Source organism: Anser anser, assembly GCF_964211835.1.
Source record: "Anser anser genome assembly, chromosome: 16".
Taxonomy (NCBI): Eukaryota; Metazoa; Chordata; class Aves; order Anseriformes; family Anatidae; genus Anser; species Anser anser.
In genome coordinates, this window is record NC_139737.1 from 13,005,900 (window position 1) to 13,028,313 (window position 22,414).

General features: G+C 47.6%; 1 long non-coding RNA gene across 3 annotated transcripts; it reads right to left on the minus strand.

The window, feature by feature from the left end:
- Positions 1–6,455: 6,455 nt before the first annotated feature.
- On the minus strand, positions 6,456–22,003 carry LOC310882355. Of its 3 annotated transcripts, none has more exons than XR_014572903.1 (4): positions 21,913–22,003; positions 13,849–14,123; positions 10,108–10,371; positions 6,456–7,791 (listed from the first exon to the last, which is right to left on the minus strand). It is a non-coding gene; the product is annotated as an uncharacterized lncRNA (long non-coding RNA). The 3 variants fall into 3 exon arrangements; XR_014572904.1 differs by having other exon boundaries at positions 13,849–14,113; positions 21,913–21,944; XR_014572905.1 differs by lacking the exon at positions 21,913–22,003 and adding an exon at positions 14,236–15,417.
- Positions 22,004–22,414: the final 411 nt, after the last annotated feature.

Genomic DNA, 22,414 nt, shown 5'->3' on the forward strand with positions numbered 1-22,414 from the left:
AACAACGCAGTGTGAGAACACAAACACAAAATGTGCCAGGTTCCAAATCTGCATCCTAGTGATAGCACCAAAAAGCATCATTTTAACCTCATATTTCTGGATGTCAGCATCATCCTACACACAGTTGACATGGACTGAAATATAAAGCGACCTGTTTGGGAAGATGCTGCCGCTGCCCCGTGGAGCAGGAGGGCAGCCAAGATGAGAGCAGTGTTACCAACGAGGGGCGTGGGGTGTCCGAGCAGATCAAGAAGTCACCGGTCCTGAGGTGAAATCCGCCACCGCGAGCCAGGGGAGATCCCCGTCTGCTTGCAAAGTCAGGGCCAGCTCCAAATCTACGCCGCCTGTAAAAGCGTGAGGCTTGAGCCTGAGTCTCACCCTGCTTCAGTCCTGCACAGACCTGAGCACAGGCGGTGCGCACGCGGAGCTGTGAACGCACCTCGGCTGCTGCTGTGCCCCAACAGCACCAGGAGCAAAAGCACACTGCTAAAGGTGTCCGCTGACTGCGTATGGCCAGGTCAAGGCAGAGATTCATCTTCACTTTTCTGAAATCCCTACAGAGCCTTAAAAGCAACATCCTTCACTATTCTTTGAGCATCATGAATGACCTTATTCATTCGGATGTGCTGTTTACCCTGAAACCTACTGAAGGTGACTTGCCAGCAGCTGGTTTTTGTGATCCTCACAAACCACGTGGCTGCACAATCGGCGCTACAGCAGCAGAGAAGTGTGCAGGCAGTAACAGCATCCCATGGAGCTATTTTCAGATGTTCCCAGCCGCCCTCTACATCACCATGGATGAGGGATTTCTGCTTGCATCATCAACAACATTAAATATATTTACCTGCATAATAGCTGTGCTTCCCTCTCTCCTCCCCACCAGTTTGCTGTCAGGAATGGCAATACAGCTCCGAGACGCACTCCAGAGATACCGAAAAAAATTCAAAGCTAAGGTATTTTGCTGTTTGAACATTTAAAACCTCACACAGATTTAGCAGCTTGGAATTTACAGCCCACTGCAACCCAAGGCTGAGAAGAGGCATTTCTGAATAGGCACACACCCTGCTGCAGGGCACCGTGCTTGGGGGAAGCAGGTTTACTGCCCGAGCCATAACCAAATGAATTGTCCTCTAGCACGTGGAGTTGACAAAATGCCTGGGTATGCCCCATATGTACATAAAACTGCTATATATACAAATACAGCGGCTATGGTAGACTTCATTTTATTTTATTTTTCCCCAGGGAGTGAGCTGGTCTGTTATGCCCCTAAATTCTCCCTGGGGCACTTCTCTGTTTGCTCCTGGGCAGACAGCGGAGTTGCAGCCATTCAACATCCACCCTATGTGCCCCAGCGGCCCCCTCGCTCAGAGGTTCACCCTGCTTTTCTGGGGCCAGTAACGCTGAGCAGCAAGCCCCGACTCACGCCGTTCAGCAGCACCGAGCCGAGCAGGTTCGGAGCTCCGAGGCCGGAGCATTTTGCCGTGCTGCTGATACGCCGCGCAGGTGTTGTAGGGACGGAGCTCCAGACGCGCGGTGTACACAGAGCATGGGGCTGCGATGATGTAGATAGCAGGCCCAAAGCAGCAGGAGCCATCGGGGACTCGTTCCTCGCCTTATCTCCCTCGCCCAGCGGCCGCCGTCGGCTCGGCCGTTCCCCGACGGCAGGTCCCGGGAGGACACGGCCGCCAGCGCTGCCGCCCGATAAGGGACCACGTCCGCGTGTCGCGAGTCTTTCCCTACACGCATCGCGCAGCCACAGCGGGCGTTGTGCCTTTCTTAGAGCTAAGGAGATGCGGAAGAAAGCAGATGCAAACTAATTCTAATTAAAATGCATGGGTTGGCTCCTGGTGTCACGGCATTCACAGCAGAGACCAGCCGAGGCCGCCTGATATTTGCACGCTACAGTGTAAAGTGCAAGATTGTGCTGAATGCCACGGGGACATTCAGGGAGGAGCAACACAAGAGGTACCCCAGGAAAAAAAAAAAGGGGGTCTGCACAGAAAATTCAGCGTATTTTGTTCCCTGTCCCCATATTATAACATCAGGGATGGGACTTGGCATGGGTGTTTTGAGGCGCTCTGTGCGGAGGAGCCCATCCCCGAGAGCAGCAGCGTTCCTGCCCTGCCTGCAACACACCTGCTCTGAGCTGCGGCCTCTGGTTTGCTCCTGCAACTGTATTATGCTGTAAGTAAAATAGCAAAGCTTTTTAAGGTGTTATCCCTGCAGATCCTTATGGCCACAGAGATCTCCATCACCACTGACTCAAACAACAAAAAAACGCAAGGTGAGGAAAGGATGGTCAAGTATTTGTAGCTATGTACAAAACCCACAACCTATGCACATAGAGACATGGAAATGTTTATCTGCTTACCCAGGGATATTTACTTGCCTAAGGTCATTAGGAGTAAGTTTAAAATATCCCCTGCTATGGGGGATCTGGCAAAGAAGCTCCCAGCAGGTCATGCAACGGCCAGTGTCTGACTGACAGGCGTGGAGCCGGGGTGGAAGCCCAGCGGTACTGGGAAGCTGGAGGTGCGGGTCCCAAACGCGAGCTGATGGCGGGGGAAATGCACGCTGTGCACCAGTGGGACATGGTCTGCCTTTCAGGAATCTCCTCTGCATTGGGAACAGACTAAAAGCAAGCTCTGGGCATCGAGTTAAAAACAGGAAAAGCTCTGGACAAATCAGACACACCTAGGAATTCTATCTGTAAACAAGAAAAGTCTGGATCATCATTTTTTTTTTTTTTTAAAAAAAAAGGCCATATAAAGCTACATTTTTCCTATGTCTCAGCATGTCTACTGAAAAAATAGGAACAGTAAACCTTATTTTATTCACAGATTTAGGGGAAAGATCATTTAATATATATACTTTTTTTAATCTCTGCCTTTAAGTCACTGTGCTTTCAGCATTTCTTTCCATGCACCCGAATCTAATCCCATGGCAAGAGGTGGGAGAATGGCTATAGCTTTTAGTGGGAGCTGGATCAGGCCCATCAGGAATTTCAAACCTTGTGTTTTTTTGCGTGTTTTTTGTTTGTTTGTTTGTTTTCTCCTGCATTTCGGGATTCTGTGTTTAAGAATTGGTTATTTTCCAGCCTGCTAATGTTTTCAATTACACGAAGCCCAATTCAATATCTCTACCTGATTGGGAGACAGCAGGAGCTGGCTTTTTGTGTTCTGTGACCTAGAGCTGACTCCATTTGCTGCCTATCTGACTAACTAGTGAAGCAGAAAATGCACACAATACAGCACAATTAATGACAGTCTGAAAAACACACCAGATCCCAGCGGAGAGGAAGAAATTAGGCTCTTGCACAGTGAAGGAGTTTGTTGATGATGTTTTTCTATTTATAACATTTTAAAGGGCAGGGGGGTGAGCTAGGCTTAGTGGAAAATCCTTTTTTTTTCCTTCTAAAATTGGCTTAATTTTTTTAAATTGAAGATGATGATAGTAAAATTCACACCAGCTGTGTGGCACTGGAGAGTGCCAAGAGAGGGGAAAGGGTTTCTGTGGCCGTAAACAATCAGTCTCTCTTAGCAAATACGGCAAAATATTTAAATCTACACAAAGGAAAAGAAATTAAAAAGAACCTTCAAGTGATGTACCTTGCTATTGCAGCATACTACCATTAAACAGGAATTTATTGCAAAGGCAGGGTAGTTTGCCCCCCTTTTTTTCTGTCCCCCTACCTGAAGGGACGAGAGGTGTTGGAGGCAGCAGCACCGACACTACGCTGCTGATCTCTGTTCTCAAAAAGGCCACTGACAAGATGTTTTTTCCTGCCGGATCTTAACTTGAGCTGGAAATTGTCTTGCATACTAGGCTCCTTCACAGGCACCACGGCAGACCCAGCACCGGCAGCACAAGCTGTGTCCCTGTGACGAGGATAAGGTGAGCAGGACCTGAGTTATCCAAACGAGCGGTACCAAGGGGAAAGATGCGTGGAGGTATCTCAGTGCTTCACGTTTGTAAATCAGGAATTTGGTGCTGATGTCCCTATTTTCACTACCCTTCTGTTCCAGGCTGCTTTATACGATTTTTTCTGTTTGTTTCATTTTTACAAAGGGCAAATCCTACCCCTGGGGATGCCAACAGGACACAGACAGTCCTTACCAACCCTTTTTAAGGGCAGGCTGCCACATTTAGACAGTCAGTCTAGAGGTCCCCTTGATTTTCTGCCAGAAAGCCGCCACACGCCCTCCTCTCCCTCCCGCACGTGGCCCCTCAGTGCAGCGCACGCCGAGCATCTCCCAGCAAAGCCAAAATACAGCCTTCCATCCTACACGCCTCTTGGCCCCACATCCTCCTTCCCTTTGTGCGTGGAGAGGTTAATACTCAGTGAGAGAACAAACAGCAACGCTTTCCTTTATTTTCGCTGTGCAGCCACAAGCTTCACGCACTGCGCAGAGGCAGGCGCTGCGCCGAACACAGAAGTATTTGTTTCCCCACAGCCTGCTTGTCACAGCCAAGAGAAAAAAAATAAAAACAAAACAAAACAGATTTTTCCACCACTAACAAATCTGCGTGCAGGACGACTCAGTAGGACACAGCAGCAGCATCCCCACGGTACTTACAGAGAACGGGGCTTCTTTATGTAGTCAAACCCACAGGATTTTAAATGGAATTCAGCAACTTAGGTTCAAAAGCCAAGCTCTCTTGCCTGTAACTGCAGACTCGAGGGACTGAATCACTGAAAAAGTCAGGTCTCAGACCAGTTGTGAACCAGGGGAACAGGAGCACCTGTGCGACCACAGGTGGCTTAAGAGCAACTTCTCGGCACTTCATGCAAAGGAAAAGAAGATGCAGGGCGCGGGGGGGAAAGCATGCCATCGCCTGGTTTTGTGTATGATATTAACATAGCCCTGCTTGTGTGCTTGAATAGCTTTTGAAAAATAAATAGTCTCCAGCTTAATACCGTTCACTTTAACACAAACAGGTTTTGCTTGTCTTTTCTGGGGAGCAGAGGGCAAGCACTCAGCACAGGGCCAGGCCAGGGCTGTGATGAGCAGGAGCACACCTTTTATCCTCCTGGATTTTGACAATTGCATACTTTGGCACTGAATTTCTAATTCTCTCCTCTTTACAGGAACCCTGGAAGTTGTTAATATAGTATTACATTATGTATTTAAATGAAAAAACAACAACAACAGAGAAGGTTTCAGAAACTCCAGTTCCCCCACAGATCACGACTGCTTTTCTGCACTTTCCCCCTGTTTACTAGGGAGACTTCTCACTGGATCCAAGTGGCAATAAAAGGCCTTGAGAGAGCTTGCAAATGGATTCTAAATTGATGCATAAAAGCTTCTTTCCCCCCCCTCAAATGGGAGAGGCTAATGAGTTTTAATTCCTTGGAAGGTTAGCTACTTTGGTAGAAAAAGGATTTTCCACTAATAGCAAGTCAGCTGGTTTGCAGACTGGTTTCCTCTATCCATGCATGTCCTGACCAAAAAGCATTTGATTAGGACTGCTTTTAATCATTCAAGAAATTACATGGAGTACTGCAGGAGCAGGTTTTACTTCATAAATGTTCAAAAGCAAGGACAGGGAAAATAGAATAAGCACGTTACCCAGAAGCCAAAATTTGGGCACATGTGCTGGCACTCTGGTACGCAAGCGACCTTCATATGCCTGGAGCAGGATGCTAAAAACCAACAAAAGCAGCTTCAGGACCATGAAAAGAACAGCCAGGCTCCCACACTGAAGCCAAGAATAATTATTTTTTTCAGCAGATAACAGGGATAGCCACAAAGAGCACTGCAAGGGAGCACCGAAACCCATTTTGGCCAAACGTGGCCCACGTAAAGAAGGCCCATGCGAAGCATCAAAGCCCTGTCGCTGCCTTTCTCTCTCCGTTTCATTCTGTGGGGCATTCACCCCCATGCAGGGACCCCTCGCCCTGCATCCCATGGATGCTGCAGCTCACTGCTGGCCAGAGCAGGATGCTCACAAGAAGATTTGCAAAGGGCAACGTCTGGAATTGGTGAGCTGTGGAGAAGCAACGCGGTGCGGCCCCAACAGATGCTCACCGCTCGGCATCTCTCATGATGCTCTGTGCATGGGGACAAGGCAGCGTGTTGGGTGCCAGCCGCATCCCCGCGCAACCACGGAGCAAGCCAGGGGAGCTGCAGGAGAGAAAACCAAAAAGAGAAACCTCAGGAGTGAGATTTATTGCTTGGTTAATAATATCCTTCCCTTCCCAGTGACCCCGGGGAAGAAAGAAAGAGCTGAGTGGCTTTATCTTTATTCAGTGCCGTGGTCCTTCTGGGACACTTGACCATGATTGCATCATTTTCGGTGTCAGACTCGATAACGCACCGATTGTGTCTCCACATTTTTCCACGGCAGAGAACTCCCCCCGCAGCCAGGATGGTTAATGGGAACTGACGGGCTCCCGCGTCCGCCCGCGCGGCTCCCTTCGGCTTCCTGCTGTAGCACATTAACACAACAAATTAACATTGTAATTGCCTTTTAACTATTTATTGCTGTAGAAAAGGGGAAAGGAAAAAAAAATAATAAAGAGACCGACCACAGGCAAGGACCCAGGAGAGAGCTTAGGCAAGCAGGTCGCAGTCTGCACCTCCGTTTATTTCTATTTATAGCCAGCCATTAAACTGTGCTAATAAACAGCCAACCACAGGGCATGGCAAGTCCCTTGCTCAGGCACAGAAGAAGCAGCGAGTTAAATATATTCAGTGTGCTCAGCTCACAGGACCAGTGTGACTGCTACCAAAATCACAGGGATCTAATAGCAGCCTCAGCGCCTTTCAATTAGGTCCATTCATGCAGCAGCAGCGTCACTGCAAGAGCACGCACATTTGGCGTACGTATATGTACGCCCAGCACGTAAATAACAGGATAAATAAAAGAGGGCGCATTCAAAGAAAAATACCCGGTACGGATGACTCAGATTTAATCAATTATTTTGGAAAAGGACAAATCAGAGCAGTTCATAAAGCAATTCATCTGGGAGAGAAGAGCGCTTTTATCCAAACAGTGGCACGACGCATCTGCCACCGATTTCTCCAGAGCAATAGCCTCAAGAAAAGCGTTTATCGTAACTCTCCCTCGCATACAGTCGATTGTGATGCCACTTTCACATATACACAGCAGTTTCCACGGAGGGTTGAATGAAGTCCTCACATAACCTCCATGTTTAATCAGATTATCCAATGAAATAATACAGCCTTAAATGGAAAGTCTGCTACTCCCTCAAGCATTTCTGGAAAAGCTTTCATTGCTTGTTCTTCTGCTTAAAACATACGAGCAGCACTGTCTTCTGCCTCTATTTTTAGATACCTAGCCATCCGTAAAGCACCCATCACTGTGACTTCTAGATGCCAGTACCTTGCACTCCTCATCAGATTACGGCAGCCAGAAGCGTCACGTTAATCTATAAAGTTGCACGGCAGGCAAAACAATGACTGCAGCTGCTTCTCTGATTGTGAGCAGACACGGGAGGAAGAAGTGACTGCTGATGACGAGGTTTCTGTAAGGAAGGGAGGGAAAGCCCAGCAGGGTGCCAGGCGGGCTGTCCGGAAGCACAGCAGCACGTACCCAGCAGAGGAGTGACTGTGGAGCCTGGGTGCACACCGGGGTTCCCAGTACCTTTCTCACAGCCGAATGACAAGATGCTACACCATAGGCTTGCTTTTGGTCCCTCCTTGCCATGAGACCAACACCAGAACCAAATCCGCCCCTTGTGGTGCTCCATTCCTCCCGGCTGGGGATGCTCCAGGCTTGAGTCTTTCCAGCAAGGACATCCAGGCAGGGAAGGGCCTTTGATGAACCCTGAGCAGAAAGCGCTGGAGTTAGCAAATCTCCGGGTGGATTTCACAGGTGGAAGGTCGCTGCAGAGCTCTGCCACAGGGAGCGCGTTATCCAGCTGCAAACCCTGCAAGGGCTGTAACACCTCTGGTTATTGCACCCCACGGCCCCTTCTCTGGGTAGACACATTGCCTTGCTATTGATTTACAATTTAATCCAACGTCTCCAAATCAGTTATTTAAGCAACGATCCAATAGGTCACAAAATATGACCAGGAAAATGGCTCAGAGGTGTTACGGCACTGTGGTCTCTGTAAGGGAGCAGCGCAGCGGTCCAGCACCGTGTTTAAGCCCACACAAACACCACGTGTCACAACACGGCATTTTCCCAAGGGCAAAACTGGGGAAAAGTGACACAATCGGGACAGCGCACCGAGCAGCCTGCTTCATGGCTGTGCTCACACCCCAGGCCAGGACCCTGTGGTGCGGCTCCCGTGGCGCTCAGCGCTGCTGCCCGGAGCTCTCCCACCACACCCAGGCTTGGGCACGTCTGGAAATGCTGGAAAGGGCCCCAAAATGCAGAGCTCAGGCACCGGTTTCCACCAGACCCATACAAACCCAGTTACCTGTATAAGCTGCTACAGAGTAAAACCAACAACCCCCCTGGCCACTTTTCCCCATCCTTGGCCACTAAAAGGCAATCACAGATGAATTCATTTAATTAAAATACCTATTCTGTTAATTTTCTCCTCCTTATGACCACACAGCCCAGGTAAAGCAGGTGGGAAGCACCCCCCTGCACCACCACGCTCGGACAGTCCCCAGCTTCCAATGCTTCCTCCAGAGGGCAATCGGGTGGAAAGGGGGACGTTTTGCAGTCATTAAAATTTCATTTCATTTTTAACCGACAAGCTGCCATCTCAAAAGCTCCCTTGCGAGCAGGGGACAAGCAGCCTGGGGGGGAGAAGCAGGGGGGCTGCAGGAGCAGCCGGGATGCTGTTGGAGCGGGGGGGGGGGGGGGGGGCTGGCCACTTGCCAGCCTGCTCTGCTGCCTGAAAAATAGCAGAGCTAATAACCTCAATTACAGCCCGGCCTCTCCGGGGGTAGGCGATGATGCCTTTGTTTATCTGAATCCCGATGCGAAAGCAAAGATTGTTTTCTGTCTGCGGGGGCATATGGTGTACAGACGCTGGAGAAATAAGCAGCCCGCAGAAGGTCAGTTGTGCTTTCTTCCAAAATTCACCCTAGATGCTAGCGGCCTTAGTATGCCTTCAGTTCTCCTTTGGGCTCCTGTTTTAATTTGGCAGTGAGTTGCCTGGAAGGTGGCTATTGATGTGTCAGCCTCAGCCTCCAGAGCTGGACCCTGACCACATCGGGGGGGGCTCGTGGTAACCCAAGGGTGACCACAAAAATAGGTGCAAGGGCTTTGTCAAGAGGCCTGGAGCTATTCTGTAACAGTAAGTGGGGCCTGATTATCAACATACTTATCTTGTGACTATATTAGGTGGACATAGATGCCCAGAAGGAACAGGTAGAAAGACAACTGCCATGACTCTTGAGATATGGCCCAACAGAGCCACATCTCAATGGATATTCGAGACTTAAGCAGTGTTGGACCTCTTGCAATTTTCCTCCTTATTTACACACCTAGAACTACATGGAGATGTGATCAGGGACATTCCAAAAACCACAAGAGAAATCCAGAAGGATCAGGTAGAGAAACCACCTCCTTCACCATCACATAAAGGACCAGAAAATGGAGCATGCAGCATCCACACAGGGATGAGAAAATACAGCACGCACAGAGGAGAGGTCTGCCTCTGTCACCGTGAAGAAAAATCAACTACGCAGAGCCTTCATGGAAGAGGACCGTAGCTATAAAATCCTTTGTCATATTTAAGCACTGTTCCTGCTGATAAAATGAGCTGTGCCTCCATTCACGCACGGCTTCCCTCCGCGTGTCACTGGACACGGGGCCCTGCAGGCTCGGCCAGGCGCTGGGATCTGCCAGATGGTCCATACGGATGGTCCTGCACCGCAGCTGGAAGGTGGTGGCTCACTTTGCTGTATTTTTTTTTTTTTTTAGTATAAAAAGCCACGTGAAGGGCTATTTCAGTTAGAGGTTCCCCTCAGCAAGCCCAAGCGTGCCATCCACTGTGCTGCTGGCAAAATGCCTTCAGTTTGCATGTGTATAAACCGCACTGTGGCTGAATTTATGTAACTGAAGTTACGTTTTAGCAATTCCCTTACAAAGCAGAGGCCATCAGTCAGCACTTGTGGACATGTCACAAGCCAAGTATACGCCCTACATACACACACAAGACACAAAGATTTTGTTTACCTGCAGCAGCATAAATCCAAAGAGACATCTCATAATTCCTGTTCCCACTCGGCAGAGGCAGGCAGACACACGACTTCTTCCTGGTAGAAGTCAGTGAAAACATACAGTGCAGCCTGGTTTTTGGCAGCCCGAAGCTTGATGGAACGTGTTAGCAGGGTGTGGGAGATGTATTTACAGAGATGGACTAAAACCTGCCACTCCTCGCAGAGAGTGGGTACAGCGAGGTCACGCTGCCCACGTGTTTCGTCTACGGAAAGCCAGCACCTAACAAGCAATACAACGGCTCACGCTGGATACCCCTGCCTCAGGCGAAGAGTCAAATCTTTTCCTAGCTAAGAGAGCCTTGCAATTTAACCTTTGCCTGATTTCACACATGACCAGCTCTAAAAAAAAAAAATATTACAGCAGAACAACTGTGAAAAGAGGAGGGAGTTAGGGTACCTCTGACCTTGTTTGCTTGCATTAAGCAAGGAGACACGATAGGGGGAGGTGGGTGTCTAGCACAGCCACGCTAACCCCTGCCATGGGCACAAGCTAGCCACAAAGGCACGTTTCATCAGCCACAGAGGCATGCTGGAAGTTTCACAGACGTACAGGAGGAGCCACGGCCTTGTCTTTCCCTGTGGGGCTGACCATCGCCTGAGCACGGGGCTCAGCCACGCCGCTGGAGTCCTCACAGCCCAGCACCTCAGCCTGGGCCTTCTGAATTCAAAGCATTTTTCCTCCTTTAAGGACATTAAAAATGCACAGAACGTGGAGCAGGCAGCTTACCCTGCACATATTACTCGATTTTTCAGTAAAATCACATAACCACCGAACAAACGCTTGGGCTCATCGGCCACTCTCCCTCGACAGCTTCTCCAGTCCCAGGGCCCCAAGTCCTCCTCTGCAGGAGGAGCTCACTGTTAGCACTGTTCCTGCCACATTTTGGCACTGTGATGACAGCTGTGACATTAACGGCCCAGGCAAAGGCATGCAGAGCAGCAGCAGAAGTTGGAATGGCCCCAGGAACACAAAAAACACAGCGGTACCAGGGCCAGCTGGAAGCAGCACCACAACGCTGTGGTACAGGTAGGCCCGGCCTTAGTGATGGAGACCGAGAGGATAACCGTGTGCCCCGTAACGCCGAATTTAAGTCGTTCTACATTTAAAAATAAGGTTTGGTTAAATGGCTGTGGAGCAACTCAGCACATTAAATAGTGCTTCGATTTTTAAGCTTTGGGAAAACAGAGACAGTAAAGGACGCTTTCTGCCCCCCGTAAGATGAGAGGGAAAGGCAGCGGGGCCACTGCAGCTGTTTCTGGGGGATCTCTGGGCTGGAGGCCGACGGGCAGCTGGCAGTGTCCTCTGTGTGCCGGGGGACATGAGCCGGGAGCAGAGCACCTTGGGCAGCTGATGGCAGCGGTCCTCGGATCCAGGCTCACAGGGGCTGAGGACGCGCAGCAGGAAAAGATTTCCCGGAGAAAACAGCTCGTGACGCTGAGTGGTTCTGAAATTTGTGGAAAGCGCCCTGAGACTACTAAATAAAAACATGTCACCGAGATCATCTCATCCTTACAGGAAACATTTTTGTTCTGAACAGAAAGCAGTATCTCCCAATTTTGAGCTCAGATAAATTCGACATGTAATTAAGTTTTCCAAATAACTCCTCAGCTATTGCTTACAACCCTGACTATTTAAAAGCACATATTTGTTCTTGAGAACATCTTTAATCTTGCACGTACATGCCCATACATTACCTTTATCAATAAAGAGACACAGATTTCATTAAACCCAAGAATTAATTTTAAACCGAAACAATCACTCATGAACTGACTGAAAGTTTATGTGGAACAGCAAACGATTGTATGGGCCTATACATATTTCATTTTTAGCCGCTTAAAAAGTTGCTCTACTGTGAAATTTGGAAGTAAAATTAAGCAGTTTATTTGTATATCTGTGCCACTGTACAGGCATGCACTGCTCAGGCTTGTGGATACCAGATAACCATAAAGAGGCCTCTACCACTTTCTGAGTTTCTTTCCAAGGCTGTTGTACACATTATTATATGTTATTATAGTCCAAAAAAATTAACCAAATTTGATATCTCTTCATATACACACACACTTCTGCTAAAGACCTTATAACCTGCACAGACCAAAATACACCAAGGGAATACTTTTATCCTATTCTACACATGGTATCAGAGATGCTCAGAGGACACTTTCATGGTTGTAATGACGCCTACAACCAGACCAAAAAAAGCCCAACCCCTGCAACTTGCCAGTCCCACCTAAGCACCCACCACCAGGCTCCCCTGCTCCATGCACCAGCGCTGCTGGGGGGTGCCCTGGCTCTCAGCTCTCAGCTTCATTTTCTTCCCCTTCATTGGCATTTCCAAGCTTTCCAAGGGAAGCCCCAACTCTAATAATTCAAGCCCTAGCCCCGCAGAGGCTCCAGCTCAGCACCTACAGAGAACATGGGGAGAAGGGGAATGGCTTGGCCATTGCTTCTCTTCTGCGTCAGACGAGCCCACCTGCTGTTCACCACTAACAAAAGGACAAAGAAGGAACCCCGCCAGCTCCTCAGCCCTGCAAAGCGCTGCAGCCTTTAGCTGTCAAGGAAAGCACGGAGGCAGTCGCCAAGCCCCATGCAGGACCGCTTTCCCCCAGCCAGCTGGGCAGCAGAGGGGCTTTGCATTTCAGACGGAGCATCCAGCTCATTTTGTGTAATAGCCCTATGATTTAGATATCAAGGCCAGGCCAATGAGGGCTCAGCAGCAGCAATCACAGTATTTTCAGCCATCTAACCTAGTGCAGAAGCCCTTCTGTAATTCCCTCTTCCTAGCACATTATCTTTAATCATAGGCATAATAGAGGTTCAATTTGAGCCCTCAGCTGCATTTTGTTCCTTATTATTCACAGTGCCGCATTTTCCTCAGCAATAAACAATTTTCCCCCATTTCATTTTGCATTGATCTGCCTCAAAGTTCAAAGAGGTTTTTTAAGGTTTTTACAGCCCTACGTGGAAGCTCCCAGCCAGTAATGAAGGTAGAAACTCAGGGCTTTTCCCCACAAAATTGAATTGCACAAAGCAACTGCCAGGAGAGTACCCACTTTCTTTGTTCCTTTTCAGAGAGCATCCCTGGAAATTTAATAATTATTTGCAGCCATTTGCCAACACCTGTTTCATCCAAAGCCCACCATCAAGGGTTGCTCCAGCATGTACACTGGCTGGTTAGCCTGAAGCCTGCTCCAGCCCAGTCCCAGAGGAGCGGGCCCACCTCCACGCTTTATTACCCTAGATCTTCACTTCTTTCCTCCAGTACCTCCTCCAGTTCTTTCTGGACAAGCAACATCTTTAAGTGATACTAGTAGTCTCAAGCATTTAAAAAGAAAGTTGCCAAAACATGAGATTAATCCAGCCTGTGTAAATACACAGTTTTCCCTTAATTGACTCTTTAAATGCACCTGTGTCGAGGCAGGCACCACAGCAATGTATCAGCTTGAAAGACTGAAAGGTCTACTCCCCCCTAGAGGCATCTGGGCTAACATTTAATAAATTACAATCATGTTTTCCTTTTCTGTTAATATTTTCATTCCAAAGGTCATTTAACACACACACACACGCACACACTCACAAAGCACAGGAAGATGAAGGAAGCTGCTTGATTCCCCCACTTGGAAATCAGTCACTCCATCAGCAATGCAAATACAAAACCTTTGCACAAAGATAGATCTATCTAGCAGCGAGCACACTCACCTGGAAAAAGCATTTGACCATCCAAGCCACAGGAGCAGGTGGGCCTACTTCTCCAGGTGTACAGAGGTTACCGAAAACATCAGACTGTCTTAGCTAAGCTGGGTGCTTGAGCTCAGCACCTTCATGCTGCCCTTCAGTCACCAGCCTTGGACAGGAGCTCCTGCAGCCACCAAGAGGGACCAAAGCTTACGGGGACCCCGCGTCCGCTCTGTTGCCCCAGCTGGCGTCACTAGCAATGGATGCCTGGTCCCAGCCCCGCCACTGCCTGAGCAGCACTTGGAGAAAGAGAATATTAGTTATACACAGACCTGAAAGCTTTCGATGAGGGATCCATAAATGGTTAATTCGCTGCCTTAAATACGTAAGGAGCATAACGTTATGTCTTACTACTATCATATTAGGCTGAGAAGGTCTGTGTGCTCCCATCCTAGAAGGTGTCAGAAGCTTAATATTAATTAAATAGCAGATTTAAGGTTATTGCTCATAATCACAGCTGTGATCTGAATTATTGCTTGATGATATTCCCCTTTTGCTCGCTTGCTGCTTTTGATTGATTATTTGCATTTGCTGGTTTATAATGGGCATCTATTGCTTTGAACAGAGCCATCCTTTTTGATTCTAACTGCATTACATCCTCTGGTCAGATGATGGATTGGACTTTTGAGCAGACCATAAACACCAGCCCATTCTTGCTAGCGCGATATGTATCTATATTCCATATTCGCTCTTCAGCGTATCCTGTATTCAATCATCCCTATATTCATTTCTCCTGATATTATTATTATTAGCCTTAGGGAACTTGTTTTATAGGCTATTTAGTTTGAATTAAGCATGTATGTCAGTCATTTCTTGTTTCTAAAAACACAGACTATAAATGATAGCATTTATGCCCAGATTCAGCTTTGGACTAGTTTCCAATCCTTACCTATATCTAAGGTATTATTATCATTACTATTATTAGTAAAACAACTGCTAGATTCTCAATCAAAGACTTCCACGCACATTTCCACGGGCTTTTTAGTAGATTCATTAGACACAGAAAGAAAAAGGAATTTCCAGCTAACACCTTTCTTGTTTAATCAGATGTGGTCTCAAAAGAAAAAGGCCTTTTGCCATTTTTTCCCCTGTATGGCTCACTGCCACCTCCCAAAAATAAATTCTAGGATTGACCAAGATACTGATATTTCATCCAGGTTCATCTTTGTTTCAAGTACGTAGAGATTCATTGAAATTGCTATTTTTAAGTTAACAAGGTCATCTAGGAAAAAGTGAATACGCAGACACTTACTGTGGTAAGGGACTGACCACTCTTTCATCCAGCTTGAACAAGGTCAAATTAGTGCACTGGTGGTGTAAATTGAGTGCACACAACCTCAGAGGACCACGTGCACAACTTACAATGAAATGTTCAGATGTATAACCAGACATTCCCCCACCCTTCTTCTGAAGCAGCCTTATTACATTCCAAGGCTTTGTCCCTTCCCACAGGTTTGGTAGCAAAGCACCCCTCGGATGACACGACCCTCAGATTGTTCCCCATCATCCCTGCGCTTTCTTCTCCCACAAATGACTCACAGAAACATCTCTGGGGTTTTCTCAACTCATCGGCATCATTTGCAAGAGAGGGGAGCGTGCTGTTGCCTGCTGCTCTACACCCCTTTGGAGCAAGGGTGAGTCACCATCTCCTAATTTTGGCTTGAAACCCACAGATCATCTAACGCTACTGGAAGCAGAGCAGTCACGTTGCAGGCACAGCACAGGGAAGTCACTCCGCTGCTCCTGCAGTGGGTACTACTCAGCCTCAGTGATTTCTCTTTACTCTGACTCACATTTTTTTTCAGGGTGCTATCCACATCTTGTTTGTTTTGGTGGCTTTTTGGTTCAAGTTTCCAACTCATTCAAAATCACAATGCATTTACAGCATACCCACTTCTGGAGGCATTTACTGTACCAGGACAGTCCTTAGACTTCTGCAGCGTGAGCTGGCGTGGTTTTGTCACATACCATGGGACAAAGCCCTGCATTAGTCAGCCGCAGATCTACAGGACAAGCTGCCTAAAGCGCAGCAGCGGATTATGAAACTATTTTGTCACATCTGCACTGGAAGATTAAAAGCTGTCAAATGATTATCATCTTGGAAATAGGTTCTCTAGCAAAGTGAAGATTGAAAACAGCTGGGACTGCATCATCTGAGGTGAGCACTGTTAAAACTGGCAGACTATTTGCTTTTTCTGCTATTTTTATGTATTATCCAGCTACCTGACCAGATATTCTGGTTTGCAGGGAAGCCTTAAACCGGGTACAATTTTTCAGATAGAGATTTTCCTCAGCCTTTGGTATGCATTAGACAGGATATTTGGGAAGGAAAGACAGACAAAAAAAGTCACGTCCTCCAAATCTGGACTGAAAGCAAAGCACCTGTGAGCCAAAACATGAACTAGAAAGAAAAATTTAATCTAGATGACAATTCTTGCTCTCTACGTCTCCATAAGCAGGGGTATCAAAGCAAAATGACCATCCCCCACACATTGGCAGCATGCCTTTAAATCTAAAGAATTAAAATGAAGCCAAAAAACCGTCAGCAACTCGTGCTCCTGGTCACCAGACGCAGCAGCGGGCATCCCTGCACGACATACCACAATTCAAGCCCTTGATTATGTGGGGACTTAGTCAGTGCCCTGCAGCCGAGCACATCAAGCGATGACTCAGAAATGGCTTTGAGAGCAGAGGCATCCTGGGGGATAGGACTGCAGGAGTACAAGGCATCATGTTCTCTCCGTTTAATCCTTGCTAATGCAAGCAAGCTACAGGACTCAGTTTATAACGGTAGCTTTAAAAATAATCCTTTAACCACCAAAGCAGCAATATTTGTCACAGCGTATCGCATTTGCATCCTACTGTAGGTATTCACACGTGTATATCTGTACCCAGAGATGGGGCACACAGAACAGGAAGAAATGGGTGCGCTGAGCAGCCGCAGTGGAGGGATGCGAGCTCCAGCTGAATTGTGTTCATCTCATTAACCTGCCAGCTGTAGCACTCTGATGATACAGATATTTCCCCGAGAGTCCTAATTCATTGGGTCATAGAGATCAGAAGCTTTAGGATACCGGGAGAAAACAGGGGGGTAAAGATATTTTTATGCCTGACCTGTCTTAGAAGGTCAGGATTTCAGGGTTTGTTTCTTTAAACATCCAAGTCCTGATCTCAGAAACAGCCTCGCTGAAATGCTACAGCATCAAGAGATCCCATTTTCAGGTACTCATGCTTGTAGGGTAATGATATGCCAAGGGTCACAGACAGACAGTCCAATATAAAAAGCATTATTTGTGATACCATAAATTAAAGTCATGAACTGGCAGTGATGGACCTAATTAGAACTCCTTATTAGCTCTAATGGACATATCTGGGGGTTTGTTCGTTCCATTATCTACACAACCATGGAAGAAAGGGCCCCCATAACTCCAGCATCATCCCATCTACCACTGAAGCCTCTGTTTCATATCAGGAAGTTCACACCTAAGTTCATCACCAGGTGAAAGACCCCAGTCTTGGTGCAGCCCAGGCAAGCTGGAGAAGGGGAGGGTCAGCACGGGAAGCCTGGTCAGAAACGTGTCACAGAGCAGAGGGAGCAGGTTCCCAGGCCCTGCACAGTGCCCGCACATCACATCTCCCCACAAACACGTCACACCACACAAAGGTACTTCAAGCGCCGTGGCACTTCATGCAGCTCCTGCAGAGCACGTCTGTTCTCAGATCACGGAGCAGAGCGGTTAACCACAAGGTTCAAACCCACACCACCTCTGGCAATTACTGAATCTTCATTGTGATAAATTAGCTCTCGCTTATAACATTCATTCTCCATTTGTGAACAGCTCCTTCCCAGTGCTACAAGGATCACAGGCTATCAGGAGAGAGGATCAGAGCAGAGACTTTGTCCCAGTCTTTGTGTCAAGCCTGTGGGTCCCAGGAGGAACGCGGACGGGAGCATTGCAGATACCTTTACTGGCAGAAGTGACTGCACTGCCATGCTTCCTGGATCTAATTCCTTCAAACTGTGAGGAAATAGATTATTTCAGGACTCAAACTGCTTGAAGGGAACAGTTGTCACCATGATTTTCAACATGAGGATGTTACAGGAAGACAGAGGACGTCTATTCACAGCCTCCTAGTTGCAGTAATTAGGAGGAACTATCAACTCCACATCTACCTGGGGCCTGCTGCCTGCACTCATGAGCTTTATTGAAGTATACAGACACATAAAACATCTCATGAATACCTGGGGATTCACAGTGTGAGCCTTCTAATAATTGAGCACTCAGAAACATTATGAAAAAAAGTTAGGACTCTTAAATAAATTCCATGCTGGGCACCTGATTTGTAAATGTTGTGTTCAACCAAACAAAAAGCAGAGCCACCCCAGCCTCCTGCCTGCACAGCAAAACCTCTCGGCTGGGTTCAGAACAAGTGACAGACAACTTACCCACTCAATTACTCACAGAAGATATCCAACAGATACGTGCTAAATATTAGGGAGTTAGATAACACTTTAATTAAGCTTAATATTTTGAATAACATGGAACCATTTGTAGTAATTTCATATTCCATAGAGAAAAGAAGAGGGTGTTCTCTACCAAGGAATAATCTGAAAGGAAGCTTCATTAAAAGAAGCCAATTTCCCCATTCCTGTATATTTATGACAAGCTGGCTTTTTTTTAATTGTTTTTTTTAAGTTTTACTTTCTGAAGCTGCTACCTCGAACATGGTAGACACGGAGAAAAAGACCTTCCTGAGCTACAGAGCCCCAAATGTCCATACATGGCGCAGGAGACAAAGCAAAGCAATTCAGCTGGGTTCTTCAGCACGCTTTATACCTCAAAGGGAGATAATAAAACTCAAACCCACCAGCATCTGTGCTTAAATATCCATAGAGAGAAGCAAGAGATAGGTGAATGTTGTTACACATTCCAGTTGACCTGCCCAGTGTCCCATATGGCTTGTACAAGGTGTTTTCAACAAACAGCATTAACTCACTTTGTTTCCTACAAGATACCGATTTCCAATATTTTTAACAAGTCCTTTGAAACATGCTGTGATGCTTGCATTTATTGCTTGAATAGGTCTGAGGTCTCAGGTGCAAAGCACTGCCTGGGGGCAACATGCCTCTTCACCAGGAACTCGATTACAGGAAAAATCCAGACCAATACGCAGAAGAACTGTACTGTTACATGAAAGAAAGCTATTTGGACAAGAGATGAGCAGAGTTTTGCCAGACACACCTCCAAATTTTCACCTATTGCCAATAGGTCACCAGGGAAATAGTGATTTATAATAAGATTCAGCTTCTCAAATGAGCCTTTATTTTGGTGGACCTAAAAGCCCCATTATTCCACGCACTTTGGGCTGAACTTGCATACATTCTTTTCTTCAAAATGAGCTCTCTTCTATGCCAAACCTGCCATCCTGCCTTATTTATTATTGACCCGTCACAGTTTGGAAATGTAGCTTAAAATAAATGAGCCTGAATGCCACTGGCTCTAGAGTTATTAAACTGCCTGGCATTGAGGAAATTGCTTTTCATAAACATCCTGAGCTCTTCTGCTTTTTTCTTAAAGTGTTTAATACACTGAGAGTCCAAGTTAATCTGAATCAGTCTGCAGACTGAATTACTAATGAGAATGGAAGATGTATTATTGTTCAATATTGAAAGACTCAAGTTAAGGGACAGAGCAGAGGAAAAAAAGTTTCCAATATACAAATAACATTCTTTTTTCTTGCTGTCACTTGACCCACCAGGTAATCCGTAAAAGAAAATGCCTCCATTTTCTCAGTCAGAGGGAGCACGCAGAGGATGGTCATTCCAGGTCTCCTCCATCACAGATCCCAAATCTCACTGCCTACACCAGCACCTTTCTGCAGAATGGCAATACGGATGTTAAGAGCTGATCACAAAATTAATATGGTGATTTCCACAGTACCGTACACAGCCTTAGACATACAGTAACTATTCTGCAGCTAATTCCCTCTTCGACACCTTTGGTGGTATTCAGGAGTGCCATTTCTGTGCTAGCACCCTCTGGCACACAGAGAGGGGTGTACAACGGGTGCACAGGCTTGGTTAGAAAGCCTGGTATGTTGTTGGGTGAATGGCAAGGGGAGCACGGGCTTCCCTCTGCCGACTCAGCAGGGGGACACCAAACCCAGGCAGATTCACCAGGGATGCCCGCCGGATCCCTCGGCAGCCCCACCACTCTTTCAGCTCGGAGCTACTTCTAACCAATATGCACCAAAACTGAAGTTTAAAAAAATGAAAGGAGCAATGAAGTTTCCAGTCCTCATTCCCATTTCGAGCCCTGGCAAGACAAAGGGATGAACACCAGCTGAACGCACAAACAAAACCTGGACGTCCCAGCTTCATTCGGCCTGCGAGTTTGCACCTGCGCGATGCTAAACGAGGCCAACACCGCCGCCATCTCATTTACGAGATGTAAAATCTAGCCAAGCTCTCATCAGTAATGAATTCTTGTTTGTGGTGCCTCTAAATTGAGGGGAACGAGCACTCCTCCTTGCTCGAGGAAGAGCAGAGCCGAGGCCCTGTCGGGGTTGCTACGCAACCGCGGCCTGCACATGGCTGATAACACTCGGGCATTATTTCCCCGCCTGACTGCGCCTCAGAACAAAGCCCGGCTAATGAAGCTTTCAGGCGCTCTTGGCTCTGCCTTTGACGGCTCAGCGCGGGTTTTCCTTGCGCCTGTGTGACAGGCACAGCAGCGACTCGATGTCCCCTCCAGCCACAGACGTCTCCGGAGCTGGATGGAGGAAAGGCCCGATGGAGAGGGCAGGGTTGGAGAAGAGCAGCAAAATGCCCGGCCCATAAAAACCTGTGTCCAAAATGGAGGGCTGCCAGGCACGCCACAAAACAAGGCCCAGGCCACAAACCAACCAGGCACCCTCTGGTGCCCATGTATCCATCACACCTAACACCCTTATTACACCACAGCGGGGTACGGATACAGCTCTGTTGCAATACATTTGACCCCAACTTTCTTACACAGCCGACGTATAACAAATCCCTCTTCTGCTGAACAAGTAGGTGCAGCAGGAGCAGCTGTCGCTGCGAGCAGCACCAGCTTGCCCCCACACAAGCAGCCAGCTGATGCTGAAGCAGCCACATTTTGTAACTGGGACGGTCTCACCCTACACCACTGCCAAACCCTCACAGGGACAGCTGCTTCCCACAGAAGGACCTACTTGCGCCCTCCCCATCTTTGCATTGATGGTCAGAGCCACCCTGTACCAGTTTGTTTTACAGCAAAACACAGGGAAACAAGGAGCAGCTCCTTGGCCCTCCAATGTCCTGTCTGCTGTAACAGGACTGCCTGAAATATACTGCAGATGCCAGATGGTCCTGGAGCGACAAGGCAACGAGGAAGAGCTGACAACACACACAACGTGAGCCTGCCAACGAACCCAGACATACCTCAAAAGCTTAAACAGGGACAAATCCCTGCAGCCGAATGTTTTCTAGACAGCACGTGACTCCACACATTGGGTTTCACTAGGAAACAACTGAGAGCTACGTCAGGGCATGAATTCAAAGCCAGGTCACAATTCTGCACCCTGTACTATTTCAACCCACTCGTGACGTGCTAGCGGCAGCTTAAGTGATGCTGGCATGAGGCAGGTGCCTATCCACAAATCCAGAGCAAAACTGCAGCTGCAGAAAAGCTATTTTAATTCTTTTTCTATGTGAGCAACTGCGAGCAGGTACCAGTTACCTAGGAGAAGAGGGGACAAGTTCTTCCCACCTGAGGGCACTGTGAGGACGGGCCAGTGCAAGAAGCCCTGGCCAGGGTGTGAAGAAGGTGAGCTGGGATGGGAGTCCCAAACCCTCGGGTTGCAAACCGACACAAAAAGCAATACATTGGCAGGTATACGACAAGCACAAGACCACCTAAGGGATTATTCTTGCTCTCCCCAAAGACAGTTTCTGCACACAAGCAGGTAAATCGCCCACAGAACCCAGCGCACCCCTGCTCGAGGTTTGGGTTTAACAAAACCCACCTGGCTGTTCACCAGCCGCGGCTCTGCCTTGCTGGGCTGAGCAGAAGAGAGCACAGCACCAGTGCTTTTTGTCAGAGACAAAATTATCTAACAAGAGATAATTATGTGACATTACCACTGAAAGCAGCGTGTGAAAAAGCTTTGAGCCTGTGTATCCTGAGGTCTGCAAACCCCTTTCTCTACCTTTGTGCTAAATAGGTCTCATTTAGCCCATTTGTTCTGTCCCAGCCAGCAAAGCAAAAGTAGGGTTGATCGATTTGTTAATTACTGTAATTTTATCTTAAATACAGACAGCTGAGTGTTCATCAAGTCACAAATTCGCCTGTTAGTGAGAGACCTCCCCCCAGCTAAACAATTAGGGATAATAGTAAGTGGCTTATAATAAATGCAACCCACAACAACGTGCTCCAAGAGCACAGCGCTGAACCAGGAGGGCTATTAGGGAACACCCGGGTCTATTTCTCCTTTTGAAGAAAACAATGCAATATCTTTAATTGTCTCT